The sequence below is a fragment of the Pinus tabuliformis genome, chromosome 5_2 (genome assembly GCF_031772625.1).
Source record: "Pinus tabuliformis cultivar Carrire ecotype Pingquan chromosome 5_2, CPIR1, whole genome shotgun sequence".
NCBI classification, from domain to species: Eukaryota; Viridiplantae; Streptophyta; class Pinopsida; order Pinales; family Pinaceae; genus Pinus; species Pinus tabuliformis.
In genome coordinates this window covers 103491292-103501724 of record NC_142306.1, presented here as the reverse complement: position 1 = coordinate 103501724, position 10433 = coordinate 103491292, and the positions used below count along the sequence as shown (strand labels likewise).

At 32.4% G+C, this 10433-nt stretch overlaps 1 pseudogene; it reads right to left on the bottom strand.

Annotated features, from left to right (window-relative positions):
- Window positions 1-222: 222 nt before the first annotated feature.
- LOC149157718 (serine carboxypeptidase-like 50 pseudogene) lies at window positions 223-2142 on the bottom strand (annotated as a pseudogene).
- Between the last annotated feature and the right edge of the window lie 8291 nt (window positions 2143-10433).

Here is a 10433-nt window from a genome sequence, read left to right as displayed (position 1 = left end):
TTTTGTCAACCCTATTTGCAAACTTACACATCTAATACCCTCCATTTTAATAAACAATATTGCAACATTTTAAAAGCAAGATTAAATTGTAGAGGAATCCATATCATGTGGAGCCAAATAAATGGATAATGATTCAAAATAAAATTCATGATAACTGCATTGACAAAATCTAACATTTCACAACACAAGCTTTCATGCCCAAATTAGTATCTAACAAATTATTTATATTTTGTAAGTGTTGTGCATCTTCTGAGAATGAATTCCTTGATCAACTGAAACCTCATGACCAGCTCCTAGCAACACAACATGTGTCAGGTTTTTATATACCTCCAATGCCAACAACCTTATCGTTCACAACCCATATACTCCTTCGTGTGTTAAAATACTCATTGGTTCCATACCAATTCATTGTTCTCATCCATTCTATATTGCTGAGAACTCTATCTTGGATATCATTATGGCCCTGATAAGGAAAACAGGAACCTCTTCCAGTACCTTCTCCACCTTCCATTTGACACTCTTCAATTATATCATTTTCCATAATTTTTTGGACCCTGGGATTACAAGGTACCCCCTCCACAACCTGTTTAGCATTCAGTGCCCCCTTCACTGATCTCTAGTCCAAGAAACATGCAATGAAGTCCTTTCCATCAAGAGAGAAGTGGTAAGGAACACTCCTCCTCACATCCAAAGGAGTTTCAATACCACTCGCATTCTGAATGCAATCCAACAAATATTTCCTAGCCTTGTAGGCCTCAAACCACTCTTGTTTATGCATGAATTCTAAAACCTATTCTGCCATTTCCTCCACATGGATTTTTTGGTTTTTGTGAACAACCCAAAATGGTATGAAACACTAGCATAGGTTTGCACCTAAATTTCTGGGTCTATCAACCCATTACCAATCAAAAGCCCACCAAGACGAAATGGAAGTTTTAAGCCACCATAACCGAATGAACCAAATTCTACATTCTCCATTGAATTCTTTTTAGATTTCATAAAAATATAATGACCCAAAGCAGGAACATACTTACCTGCATAGCTCTCATCCACCATAAACAAAACGTGGTTACTGAATTATAGAACTAAGTTGTAAAACTCCTCCAAAGAGGTACACAGATGCTCTGCAACCTGGTTATGGTCGGTAGGGATGTCCTCATCCTTCTATGCTATTTTGTAGCCTGAACCCATTGGACTATCAATAAATAAAACACCAAATTTACGATCCCACGATGAGTCATTTTGATAGAGTTTGACGTCTGACAAGATTCTCTAGTGCCCCAATTCATAGAAATTACCATTCATGCTTGAGCAACCTAGGCCCCCTTGAAGCCATAGAATTACGGTGTCTCTACAATGGGCATATTTGGCTATATTGCCTCATGAAATGGGTAGAACAATCTTGCTTCATAGGATGTCTTCACATTTAAATACCCAGATCTCCATGGCAATGCTTCCTCTGGCTCCTGTCATCTCCAGATACTTGGCCACACAACGAAGCTTGCAAATGGTTCCCTTTTTGGGTCTATTCTATCATCTCCAGATACTCGGCCACAAAATGAATCTTGCATATCTATAAGTTCTTTGCATTTGGTAGCGCTCGTCTGTATGTTCTTTTCATTTGGCAGTGGAAGGGAATTGGTCTTGCAGCGCAATAAAGACTGCTGTTGAGGAGGTTGTATGCATTTTTCCCTAACTATTTCACATAAATTTTTTCCTAACTATTAATCCAAGGGAATAAAATATTTTAATCATCTAACATATGATCAGGCGCTCCAAACAGGGACATGGTGGCAACTTAGGGATTGATTTCAGAGGGGAACGCCTTACAGTGTAATTATTATAAATCTAATTATATTATAATAAAACTTAATTATTGTAAACCTGATAATATTATAATAAACCTAATTACTTTTACCTAAAGTAAATATTCCATCACTTTATTCCTCTATGTGTGAATATAGATCGACAAGAAGTTCTACTACTCTCGTCTCTAAAATCCATTTGAAGAGCACTCGTGATCGATTTTGTCTTCACCACACACCCGTGTTATAGTTTCCACGTTACTGTCATAAACGCCATGGCAATGAAGGTGTTAACATAACAGATGCATTCCACATTGATGGCCATGGCTACACCCATGGCGTTGATCATTGAATTCCAGGTATCGACCATGCCTTTGGTTCTTCCCGCAACTGCAACTGCGTCTACACCCCACCCACAATCACAGCCACGGTCATGCCTCCACCCCTGTCCACTTCGAAGTCTATAGGCTTCACAAACTCCATCATGGATATGTTACCATGTTCGAACTAAATCACAAGATTAATGGCAACATCTAGGATTGAAAAATGAAAAGATGGTGAAACAATTATTTGCTTATGCATCGTGTTTAATATTTCATTGGATTAATGTTTTTTTCAAAGAGGAAAAACAACTTTTTTCATTGATTAAACAAAAGAAAGAACTTACATATGTTATATTTTGTATGTATCAATTAGTCCCAATTATCTAGATTAATGATTTTATGGCATTTAAGAGCTGCATCTTTGATGGTTGGGTTAATAACTAGTACAACCACATTAAAAATATTAATGTGGTTGATATAGCCAAAGCCTTCATAAATATAACCAAAAAAAATATTGCAACATGAATAATGTCTTACTAATGCACACATTTATGCAATTATGTCACAACCACACTTTTCATGTGTTGCAGTTCTTATTCTTTATGGAGAAAATCGACTTCCTATAACAACCCCTATTCATAATATATGAAGAATAGGTGGGGTTCGACTAATACTTCATGGGTTTGGATGATTCTTATAGTACACAAGTATACCTAGGTGACTTTGAAGGTCGTTATTTCCTTCCACATAAAACTTTTCCTTTGTGGAAGCAGCTCCATTCGCAGGTATATGCAGGTAATTTGGGAGAGCGAAGGTATATGCAGGTAATTCAGGAGAGCGAGCCTATTATTTGGGTCTTCACACAACGCAACACAAATCTCAGCTCACATCACAACACAAAAGAGAAGAGGGATCTTCGCTCCCATTTCAAATCTTCAGGTTTGGAGAGTGGTCGTGGAATTAGGGTTTAGGGTTTTATAAGATATTTAAGAAGTGGCTTCATTCCAAAATGGAAAACAATGGCAAGAAAGTATCAGATTTTGTGGAAACAAATCACTTACGCCAAGTCAAAATTTCTTCAGCAAACAAAATAGAGAAGTGAATTTGGGTAAATGCAAAACAATATCGGGACATTTTAAAGTGCATATTTGCTCGCTTTAAATGGGAACAAAGAAGAAGAAAACAGTCCCAGAAAAAGAAAACAAATAAGAGAAACAAAAATAAAGAAGATCTTCGGCGAAAATCACAAGATAAATCATTTGTCGACGCGTTTCGAACCAACCAGTGTGGTTCATCGTCAGGACAAGTTGAAGAAACAGATCCAGCTTAGCATGTTAAATAGTCTGAGCAGAGACTCCAACGGCTAATTTTGACCTACGGACCCAGGTCAAATTACTATTCATTCATTTAATATTATTATTATTTTAATATTAATACAAAAAATATTTTTAAAAAATTAATTTTTATATCTATATATATATATATATATATAGATATATATATTAAAGTTATAATATTAGGTTATTAATAAAAGTTAGGATTCAAAATAAATAAAATACTATTAGTGGTTAGTTTAAGAAGATAATTCACTTATTTATTTAAATTATTCACTAATTAATGTTAATATAAAATATATATATATATATATATATATATATATATATATATATATATATATTTCAATTAAAATCATACAGTTAAGGTTAAAAATATCAATAAAATAATTTAAATGGTTAGTTAGAAAAGGTAATTTATTTAATTTAATTAAATTATTTGTTATTATATATTAATAATATAAGTAATTTTTTGTTTAATTAAGTTATTTATTAAATATAATTAATATTATATTAGTAAAATAGTCTTGATATTAATATATTATTAATATTAGTAGTCAAAATATTATTATTATTTTAATATTATCATTATTAATATTAATATTATTATTATTATTATTATTATTTATGGAAATAAGTTAAATTAGGTAAGATATATAGATAAATAAAATAATTTTAAGGGTTAGTTTAAAAAAAAAAATTAATATAATTTATTTATTTAAAATATATATATATATATATATATATATATATATATATATAATAATCTTTGGTTATTTAGATAAAAGTTAGGTAAAAGACAGTTGAAAAAAAATAAAAATAAATAAATAACCGAAGATTATTACTTATATATATATATATATATATATATATATATATATATATATATATATAGATATATAGATATATATATAATTATTAATAAATAATTTAAATAAATAATTTTTTTTTTAAACTAACCCTTAAAAGTATTTTATTTATCTATATATCTTACCTAATTTAACTTATTTCCATAAATAATAATAATAATAATAATATTATTATTATTAATATTAATAATATTAAATTAATAATAATATTTTGACTACTAATATTAATAATATATTAATATCAAGACTATTTTAATAATATAATATTAATTATATTTAATAAATAACTTAATTAAACAAAAAGATTACTTATATTATTAATATATAATAACAAATAATTCAATTAAATTAAATAAATTACCTTTTCTAACTAACCATTTAAATTATTTTATTGATATTTTTAACCTTAACTGTATGATTTTATTTGAAATATATATATATATATATATATATATATATATATATATATTAACATTAATTAGTGAATAATTTAAATAAATAAGTGAATTATCTTCTTAAACTAACCACTAATAGTATTTTATTTATTTTGAATCCTAACTTTTATTAATAACCTAATATTATAAGTTTAATATATATATATATATATATATATATATATATATATATATATATATTAATTAATTTTTTAAAAATATCTTTTCTATTAATATTAAAATAATAATAATATTAAATTAATGAATAGTAATTTGACCTGGGTCCGTAGGTCAAAATTAGTCGTTGGTCGATTTAGCCGTTGGAGTCTCTGCTCAGACTATTTAACATGCTAAGCTGGATCTGTTTCTTCAACTTGTCCTGACGATGAACCACACTGGTTGGTTCGAAAAGCGTCGACAAATGATTTATCTTGTGATTTTCGCCGAAGATCTTCTCTTAAACTTGATATGGATCACAGAAGCCTCAATTCAACAAAAATAAAGAAGATTCAACCATTTATAGTCCCACATCTACGCTTCTTACTTGGTCATCTGATCTCTATGTCCAAGAACTGATGAAGGTCAGGGCAAGGCTGGAAATTTTGGAAGCAAAAGAATAAGAAAGGGACCATAAAATTCCAGAGATTACACTTGCAAATCGATGTTTAATGGAAGGTAATAGGATTCTAAAAGAGCAAGTAACAATGCTACAAGAGGATTTAGAGACAGGAAAACAAGAATGGGAAAACATGAAGACAACATGGAAAACCATGAAAGAATCAATAACATCAAACAAGGAAGTGATAATCTCTAAAGCAACTCAGGTAGATACACAAATATCTCAACAGGTAGTCATTTCCAAGAAAAGGGAAAAAGAGAACAAGAGGACAAATGATTCCAAAAGAAATCAAAATCAGCGCTGAGGACACTAATGGTTACATAAGGATGGAGGAAAAAGAAGATTTAAGTTCTCGTAGAGCATAGGAAAGAGAAAAAAAAGACAAAAAAGATAGGGAAACAAACTTTATTATAAGAGGAATAAGAGACTATGGAAAGAATGAAAGCACTCTCAATTTGACAAGAGACTTTTTGAAAGAGAAATTACATTAGAGAGGGAAAATTTTCCAAGCAAGGAGGGTGGGAAAGATATGTGAAGAGAGGCCTCGATCCATAAAAGTCATCATGGAAAGTGTGCAAGAAAAACACTATCTCTTAAGAAAAATGAAACTCTTGAAAGGCTTGCACTTCTTCTTAGATGAAGATCTAACTAGCAAACAACAAGAGGAGAGAAGAAAAGAAGTGGAGAAAATTAGAGAAACAAGAAACGAAGGGAAAAGAACATGGTTGTATAATGGTAAAGCAGTTATTGCAATGTTTAGGCCTCATGACAAAGAAGGGAAACAAGCCGGTAGTAAAGAAAAAATATTTAATTCTATAATAGGGAGGAAAACAAGAAGATCAACATGGATGAAAAGTGGTGAAGACTCAAATTTGAGTCTTGTGTGCCAAGTCGCATAGCAATCAAATCCTACCTAGGTCTACCTAAGTATAGTTTGTTGGAACTATAGAGGTTACCCTTGGAGGAGGGGACCTGGGATAGGGCCTATTGCAGAAGGTGGAGACATAATTTGTCTCATAGAAACTCTTGAACATGATGGTTGTAAAACTCCTATGTTTGATGGTTATCTGAAATTAACATTTTGGAACGAGGCAATAGAAAATGGCAAAGGATACAGAGGAATATTGGTTTTAGTGAAAGAAAAAGAAGGTCGTCACATTCATCTAGTGAAATAAGATACAAATAAACAATATTTATGGTTCAAAATAATAGAGAATGAGAACCATATAAGAATTGCAACATGCTATTTTGGACCTCAAGTCTCAAAAACTTACAAAAATAAGGGGCTAGATAGAAAATACCCATATGCAACTTTAAAGCAAGATATTTTCGTATATTCTCAGTAGGGAGAAGTTATTTTAGTGGGAGATTTCAATGCTAGAACAACAAATCAACAAGCTAGTATTTTTTGTTGTAAAGAGGATCACAATCCTATCTGACTCACTGAAGAGGAGAATCCCCAATGGTTGAGACGTTTAGAAGATGAAAAAGCAATCATTTTGGAGAGGAGTTTCTAATGTTGAGTGGTTCTTTCAACTTAATTATCTGCAATGGTCTAGATAGATGGAAAAGGTCTCAGAAGTTCACTTGCAACACATACAATGGGGCAAGTGTTGTTGACTACATTATTTGTTCACAAAGCTTAATAGAAAGGACATATGAAGTGAAGATTGGAGATCATATGTGGGACTTAAAATCAGACCATAACCAAATTTATATAAAGCTATCTTGGTTAAAAGAAAGGTAGCATAGGAGGAAAACCCAGTGTTCTCGACAATCGATATCAAGGGGCAAAATTCTTCTAACACAAGAAAATTGCACTATCTTCGAAACAATGTTGGAGAGATCAATTTAGGAGGGGAAGAGTGGTTCCCAAAGCCTCAATAGCCATGAGTTAACAAATATAATTTAGAGTACACTTGAGAAGTGAAATGGGCAAAAAAATAGGAAATTTGAATCAAATTGTTTTCTTGTAAATGCTTGGTTTGATGAGGAATGCAAAATGGCAAGGAAAACCTTGAAAAAGGCAGGTGAGGAGAAGATGACTGTAAAGTTATATAATCATATTTTAAAAAGTAAAAAAGATGAGTTCATGCAAACAAGGCAAGAAGAGTTAATATATCTAGGCAAGAATAACCAAATCTTTTTTGGCAGGAACTTCAACCAAGGAAGAAGAAAATCGAAAATAATATTACTATCAATCAGTGGTTTGAATATGCAAAACAACTCTATGAGAAAGAATCATAGGATGACCCTCCTCCCAGGATCAAAACAACTACAAAGATTTTCACATTATAGGAAGTGGAGACAGGAATTAAGAAGTTGAAAACAGGAAAGGAAAAGGACTTGGTTGAACTTCAAGCAGAATATCTAAAGTGGTGAATGAATATCCTTGCACCGCTTATCATGTAAATATTCAACAACGTCATTCGGAAAGGATTCCCAAGAGATTGGAAAACTAGTCTAGCAATATCCATTTTTAAAAGTGGAGACATTAATAATCCTTCCAACTATAAAACCAGTATGATCAATCCTTTATTTACAAATCTCATCAGTGACATGGTAGAAAATAGAATCACTAAGTGGGCGGAAGTAAAAGAAAAGAGGGAAAAAGGGAAAGCAGGTTTTATGCCGAAACATCTACAATAGATCATGGTATCATGTTCAGACACATTATTGAAAAGGTTTCGGGGGGTAAAGAAGAAGAATTATGTTTCTTTGTTGACTTCAAATAGGCATTTGACATAATCCCTAGAGATTAGTTGTGGAGTAGAATGGAAGAACTTGAAATTCCTTTGCATTATAGAGTCGTTGTCCATAGGCTTTATGAAGAGGTGAAAGTCAAAATTAGAACTTCAACAGGCATTTGAGAAAGCTTTGGAAGTGACATCGGAGTCAAGCAAGGTTTCCCTTTATCCCCTACTCCTTTTTTTTTATATATTGATAAATTGGAAGAGTGGTTAAATCTGCAAGGTGAGGATGGTGTTCGGTTGGGGGATTTGTGATAAAGCTTCTTTTATATGATGATGACCTTGTATTTATTGCTAAATCGGCCCACGAATTGCAGATGCACCTATATTCCCTTAATAATTTTTGTAAAGCAATGGGGATGCAAGTCAATACCAGCAAGACCAAAATAATGACTTTCTCAAATAAAGAAAGTAGAGCCAACATACATTCTTCTTTGAAGGCAGCATTCTTGAAGAATTAAATGAATACAAGTACCTTGGGATTGATTCAACAACAAGTTTAATTGGGAGGACTACAAAAAAAGACAATTTTAGGAGGGTGGAAATCCTTATATGCTCTTCAAAACATATGTAGAGAGGAAGAGTTATGGGATGGGAAAATGATTAAAGTTCTTTTTGGGCTCCTAGTTTGTCCAACGATATTATATGGGTGTGAACTGTGGGCTAGCAACATCCTTGTCTCAAAATGGAAGCAAATTGAGAAAATCCAAAAACGCTTGATCATGAGCAAGGTTAAAATAAAAAGTTTAATTCCTTATGAGATAATGTTGAGTGAAACGGGAGAAACTCCCACCAAAGAAATTTCTATGGTGTATCTCATAAGGTACCTAAAAATAATTGAGAAAATGGGAGAAGGTAGATGGCCTAAAGTTATCTTCAATGAAGGAATGAGTGAAAGAAAGAAATCATGGATGAGTGAAAGCAAAAAATGGATGCAAAAAGGAAATATTTACCTCAATGTTTGTCCCACAAATAGCAAGGAGTTAAAGAATTTTGTTATGGAGAAGTTTCGTAAGCGTATGTGGGGAAAAGAGTTGGGTAGAAAGAAGAAGTACTATGTTTAGGAATTCAACCCCACTTGTGATCTCCAACAAAAATAGTACATTGGAGTTAACATTCCATGGAGAGAAAAGATTCAGATTATTACTTAATTAACAACTAACTCGCATCAACTTCGGTGCGAAACGGGTCAGTGGAAAAGACCTAAACAAGATTGGGAAGAAGAGTTGGGTAGAAAGAAGAAGTACTATGTTTAGGAATTCAACCCCACTTGTGATCTTCAACAAAAATAGTACATTGCAGCTAACATTCCATGGAGAGAAAAGATTCATATTACTCAATTAAGAGCTAACTCACATCAACTTCAGTGCGAAACGGGTCAGTGGAAAAGACCTAAACAAGATTGGGAAGAACGGGTGTGTACTGTTTGCACTTCTGGGACAGTGGAATCGGAAAAACATTTCATTTTGGAATGTGATGCTTTCAGAGAAATGAGAGATAGTTACAACAATACATTAACATCAATTCCTTGGCATTAACTTTTCAATGAGGGGACTATTAGAAGGTTGGGTCAACTCATCATTAATTTGAGTAATAAAAGGATTGAATTGCAAAAGGCAAAAAGCAGGGAAGTTTGTGGTCCGTGTTGGGTCTTGAAAATGTCATTCATTTCTATTACACTTTCACTATTATGTCCATTATATCACCTCCATTTCACTACTATGTCACCACATTCATCCCACTTTCATTATCATTGGGCCACATTTATGTTTTTCCAAACTTTATTAAGTCTTAGTCTTTTTAAGTGAATTTGTAGTTAAAAATTAGAAAATAATGTGCATATGCTTATACCTAACAAGTGGGTTGAGATTGTTGACATGTGTAGGTCAAAAGGAGGCTTCTAGAAGACCCTTATGTGGCACTCTAAGGCCAAATTCGAATTTGAGTAGAAAGAATCATGGGATCATGAGGATATGTGTCACATCTCCTAATTGTATTGAAACTCTAAGAAGACATGTGCCGTATCAGTTCCTATTTTGATTAGGACTCTAGAGGTAGAGGGAGAAATTCATGGACTCTCATTAATGAGATGGCTTCTCATCTTTTTGTATAAATAGGAGATCTCTCTCCTTCATTTGTTAGTCTTAGCTTGTTAGTTCTTAAGCTTGTTAGCTTGTGAGATGGCTTTGGAAAGCTTTAGAAAGCTTTGTTGTACTTTGTAATTTTGAAGAATTTCAATAAATCTTTGATGTTCTCAACATGGAAGGAGATGTGAAGTAGATGTCATGGAGCTTATTAG